This window comes from Hevea brasiliensis, chromosome 16 (assembly GCF_030052815.1).
Source record: "Hevea brasiliensis isolate MT/VB/25A 57/8 chromosome 16, ASM3005281v1, whole genome shotgun sequence".
In the NCBI taxonomy this organism is placed as follows: Eukaryota; Viridiplantae; Streptophyta; class Magnoliopsida; order Malpighiales; family Euphorbiaceae; genus Hevea; species Hevea brasiliensis.
This window is the reverse complement of record NC_079508.1, coordinates 4,909,216-4,914,584: the sequence shown is the minus strand read 5'-3', so window position 1 is coordinate 4,914,584 and position 5,369 is coordinate 4,909,216. Positions and strand designations below refer to the sequence as shown.

The following is a 5,369-nucleotide window of genomic DNA, read 5'->3' as shown; positions in this document are numbered from 1 at the left end:
AAGTTGAGAAGGTATCAGCCACAATATTAGATGTCTCAGCCTCTTCTCTTTGTCTCATTGCGTAGACTCTGACTAGAGCACTGCCTTGCTCTAATTGGTTCTCTGTGCCTTGGCTGCCTGCTGGACTACCTCTACCCCTGCCTCTACCTCTGCTAGGTGGTTGTGAACCTCTGGTGACAGGATTCTGAACTGACCCTTCTGCAGTAGTAGGAGGTGGCCTAACTCTACGGGCACTGGTGCAGTCCTTGGCAAAGTGTCCTATGCCTCCACAGTTATAACAGGCTCCTGTGGCCTTATAGCATACCCCACCATGATTTCTTCCACAAGTTTCACATTGGCGGGGAGGATAGGAACTTGTGGTAGTTTGCTGACTAGATGGAGGAGGTCTCTGTCCTGAAAATCTTCTCCTACCAGACTTTTTACCACCCCTGTTGTGTCTCCCAAAGTTCTTTCTCTTTCGAGTAGGACCACTGGAACTCTGATCTACTGACTTCCCCTCTTTCTCTTTTTCTGTCTTCTCTGATTTCTTTTTCTCTGGGGCCACTTCTGACTCAATTCTCTCTAATTCAAGTGCTTAAGAAATAAGCTCAGAGAAGTTAGTATGTTTGAATCTGACCATTTGTAATCTGAGATTGGGCTTCAAGTCGGTTTCAAACCTTTTACATCTTTCCCTACTGGTAGAAAGGAGACTTTCTGCATAGTGGCTTAGGCGGGAAAATTCTCTTTCATATTCTGCCACTGACCTACTTCCCTGTTTCAGACTTAAGAACTCCTACAGCTTCTGGTCCACATAGGCATCTGGGACATATTTTTGTCTGAACTCCCGCAGAAAGTCATCCCAGGTTAGTACTGGAGGTTCCACCAAACTATGAGGAATGGTTTTCCAACAGTCATATGCATCTCCCTATAGTAGAGACACTGAATACTCAAACCTCAGTTCTTCTGTGCAGTGCAGTTTCTTGAACACCCTATCCATTCTCTCCAACCATTGTTCTGCCTCTAGAGGATCTACTGTTCCCTTGAACTCAGTAGCCCCATATTTAATCAGCTTATCATACTGCCTAGCTGAAGACTATGGTTGTACCACTGGTGTCTGTAGTGGGACTTGAGTAGGCATATTTCTAGCCATCTGTTGGAATATTGCAGCCATCTGCTGTGCAAACTGAGTAGGGAACTGCGGTACTGAGGGGGCTAGTGCGACTGATCCACTCACAATGTGAAGGGCTGGGGCATCCCCTTGTACCTCAGCCTCTATTGATTGATCGACTGAACGATCCCCTTCTTTCATAGTCAATGTTGGAATTTTTGTCATTGATAGGATATTCTAGCGAATTCGAAGTTTCCATAGATAAGGGGATGGCGGTAGGAAGTGCATATGTAGATGTAGATATGTATAAGGTGTTCAAAATGTATTTGAAAATGAAAATATTTTAAAGGTTTTATTCCATAACGGTTTTAAGTGTTTCTTTGAATAAAAGGAACTTTGGCAGCCAAAGTAGCTTTTCCCTATTCAAATCCTTTTTGAACAGAATGGATTCTGGCAGCGAAAATTATGACTTCTAGCAGCTGAAAGTCTCTCGATAGTAAGGGTATAAAGATCCAATAGCATATTTTTCCACCAAAAAGAAGCTCAAACTCTCTTTTCTCTCTCTCTCTCTCTCTCCAAGTTTTCGCGACATGCAAGGTTCTACTTGAAGAGGTTTTCTTAGCCTTTTCATGCTTTTAAAAAGTTTGATTCTTCTTTTGGGAAGCTTAGTGAAAGTGGATTGAAGCTGGAATCGTCAATTCACTTCCTTATCTTATTCAAGGGAATGAGGTAACTTCTCTTTTCTTATGATCTTTTAGAAAAATCTAATTATGTCTAGGTGTGTTAGATAGTTGGTTTTTCTGAATGCATATATGTTTAGAGGAGTTTTAGAGCATGAATAAGTTGAAAATGGGGTTGCATGTTGAGTTCTTAGTATTTTCCTTGCTAAATATGATGTGTGAAAATAATGGAACTTTGAATTCTAGTGAGTTTAAGCTTGATTTTAACTTTCGTTAGGCCTTCAATGACACACTCCTATTGTTGGATTCAATAATTCCTTGATGATGTTATGTTTGAAGTTGGTTGAATCTTGAATTCAAGTCCAATTTGGAATTGCATGTGTGTTTGGAGCTTGATTCCAAGTTATTTTTTGCCCTAAATTTGTGTCTATATGTTTGGATTGTGTTTTGAAAACTTAAACTTGAGGTGAGTTTGGGTGTTATTAAGAGATGGATTCTGCAAGTTTTTGATTTTGGAATTTTGGAAATTCCCAAGTTCAGCTATCGAAAACCATTATTTAGGCATCCAAAGCATGCAATTTCATGAGAAAATCTAAAAAATTTCCAAGTACGGCATTTAAAGTCCAAGACTTCAGCAATCGCAGTGGCTACTGAACAAAAAAGGGACTTTTGAGCCTCATGGGCTAGGCAGCCAAAGTCCAAGACTTCGACAGCCACAGTAGCTACTGGACTAAAAGGCTAGCCGAAGTAGCAACTAAACTAAAAGGCTGGCCGAAGCCTGAGACTTCGGCAAGCCAAAGTAGCTACTGGACTAAAAGGCCAGCCAAAGTGGGTCATACTAGGCCTAATGCCCCTTTTTTTTTAAAGGTTCCAAAATATAATTTCTTTGTTCAAAGGGCCCTAGAATAACATGTGTCATGTATGCTGATGCACTTGAATTGTATAGATATTTTTAAGCACAATTGTATACTATCTCATAGCATTTAGGTAAGTAATCTCATGCATAGTACTTGATTTCATTAGTTTTTGTAATTTCTATTATCAAGCCCTTAATTCCATGTTTTCCAGGTGTTTGGGTGAAGTCCCAGAGTATAGGAGTGCAAAAGGGAAGCTTGGTGAAGTCAAAAGACTCATAATTTTTGCTGCTACAAAGTACACGGGCCATGTAAGCCAAGCCACAGACCCCTGTAACCTTCTGCCAGACGAAAGCCAGAGAGCCAATGGGGAAACAAAAGCACATGGGTTATGAAATTAGACCCGTGTAATCTGCAGGGACCCGTGTAAGTCTCTGCCGAGCACAAGCTTGAAGAACTTTCTGAGAACAAAAGTACATGGCCCATGTAACCAGGCCCGTGTAGCCAGCGTAGACCCATGCAAGTCTCTGTGCCAATGCAAAACTCCGTAATTCCACTCCAGTAAGTTACACAACCCTGGGCCATGTAGTGACACACGGGTCGTGTACCTTACGCCAGCCAGTTTTCAAACCCGAATTCTCGCTCTTATTTACAGATTCAAATTAGACTCCTAAGGCTTTTGGGACTCAAAATGGCCAAACCCTAGAATAGCTATTATAAATAGAAAGAGAAAACATCCAAAAAAAAAAAGAGAGTAGGGAGGATCCTTTTACAACACTTTGAGGAGTTTTAGAGAGACTCACATTCTGCAATCTCCAGTCGTCTTGAGGAGAAGAATATCAGTATCAAGGGGAGTTTTCCAGCAGAAGTCCCACAAGATCAAAGCTGCAAACTCTCTTCGGTTCCTTCATTCCATCTCCTTAAATAGATTTTTATTCTTTTATTTCTTCTATATGATTTCTTTTTACTGTCTTTACCTTTTTATCATGAAGTTTGCTGAACTTATGAGTGAGTAGTTTTTATATTCTGGAATTGGTAGAGTAACGCTTGTAATCATTGTTATGGATAAACATTAAGTTTTATTTATTGGATTTGAGATTTGTTCTTTGATTTAATTTCTTGTGATCTTAATACATCCTATGTGCTGATACCCACTTAGTATTGATTGTATATATTAATTGAAGGATTGAAAGGTGAAGATTAATATTAAAAAATCAAGATCTTAAACCTAGGAATTCTAACCTAGACATAGGCTGATACCTTTGTGGAGCTTCAAAATTAGTCAAAGACCTTAAGGGATTTTAATTAATTTAATCGCCACGAAAGTCAGGTTTAAGTTAATTAGAATACACCCTAAGTACCTTAAGAGAGGACTTAGGATACCTTAGGATTGATTTTCATCAAGGTAAACGATTCTCAAAACTAGTAAATAAATAAGATAACATCTATAGCAAGATTCAGGTGTGAAATCTTAATTCCGGAATTGTTCCAAAATAGACTACTTCATTTTAAGTTTATCATTTTAGTGTTTAAAATAGACAACTTCCATTCCTTCATTGGTCGATAGCCTAAACAGTCAAAATTACTGTGTAGATTGGTACTTACTAATCAAATTCCTCATGGGAACGATACTTTACTCATCACTTTATTACTTGTTAGCGACCTGTGTACTTGCAGTGGTTGTAAAACCAGCAAATAAGTTTTTAGCACCGTTGCCGGGGATTTTGGCTGTAGTAATATCGAGCAATAGGCAATTAGCTAATTTAGGCAATTATATTTATTATCTAATTTTATTTGATTTGTTTTATTCCTTTTCTTTTCTATCAGGTGCCCGATCTGGTATATGACCAGAACAAGGCCAGAAGAAGAAATTTTGGACTATGATCCGGAGATAGATAGGACTCTGAGAGCCATTTGGAGAGAAAGGAAACATCAAGAGCACAACCAAGAAGATCCTAAAATTCTAATCATGGCCGATAATAATGACAGACCAAGACCCTTGAGAGACTATAGAGCTCCATCTGTCCAAGGATTTTAGCCCAGTGTCACTAGACCTACAGTGGAAGCCAACAACTTTGAATTAAAACCAGCATGACTTCAAATGCTTCAACAAACCCAGTTTGTGGGTTCACCTACAGAAGATCCACATTATCACCTCCAATGCTTTCTTGCCCTTTCTGACACATTTAAGATGAATGGAGTGTCTGATCAAGCCATAAGACTCAGAGCATTTCCATTCTCCTTTCGAGACAGAGCAAGGAAGTGGTTACTTTCTCAACCAGCTAGAACGTTCACCACTTGGGAAAACCTCTCACAAGCTTTTCTCGCAAGGTATTTTCTACCTGTAAAGACTACAAAACTGAGACTTGAGCTCAACACCTTCAGACAAAAGGAAGGTGAATCACTCTATGACGCATGGGAAAGATATAAAGACCTACAGAGGGAATGTCCATACCATGGCATAGAGGATTGGCTACTAGTGCAAAATTTCTATAATAGGTTAGTACCCTCTACAAGGAGCACAGTTGATTCAGCTGCAGAAGGTGACTTAATGGAGAAAATAGTGACAGAAGCACTTAAACTTCTAGAGAGGGTTCCATATCATAATTATGAGTGGTCAAATGAAAGAGGAAATGCAAAGAGAACAACAGGAGTCCTAGAAGTGGACGCCCTAAGCATGATAAATGCTTAATTTAATCAGCTCACAAGGAGGCTGTTAGTAGTATGCCCTAGAGCATATCATTTAGT

The 5,369-nt window shown here is 39.5% G+C and overlaps 1 non-coding gene across 1 annotated transcript; it reads right to left on the bottom strand.

Annotated features, from left to right (window-relative positions):
* Positions 1–4,977: 4,977 nt before the first annotated feature.
* On the bottom strand, positions 4,978–5,084 carry LOC131175144 (small nucleolar RNA R71). Its single transcript, XR_009145305.1, has one exon. It is a non-coding gene; the product is annotated as a small nucleolar RNA R71 (small nucleolar RNA).
* Between the last annotated feature and the right edge of the window lie 285 nt (positions 5,085–5,369).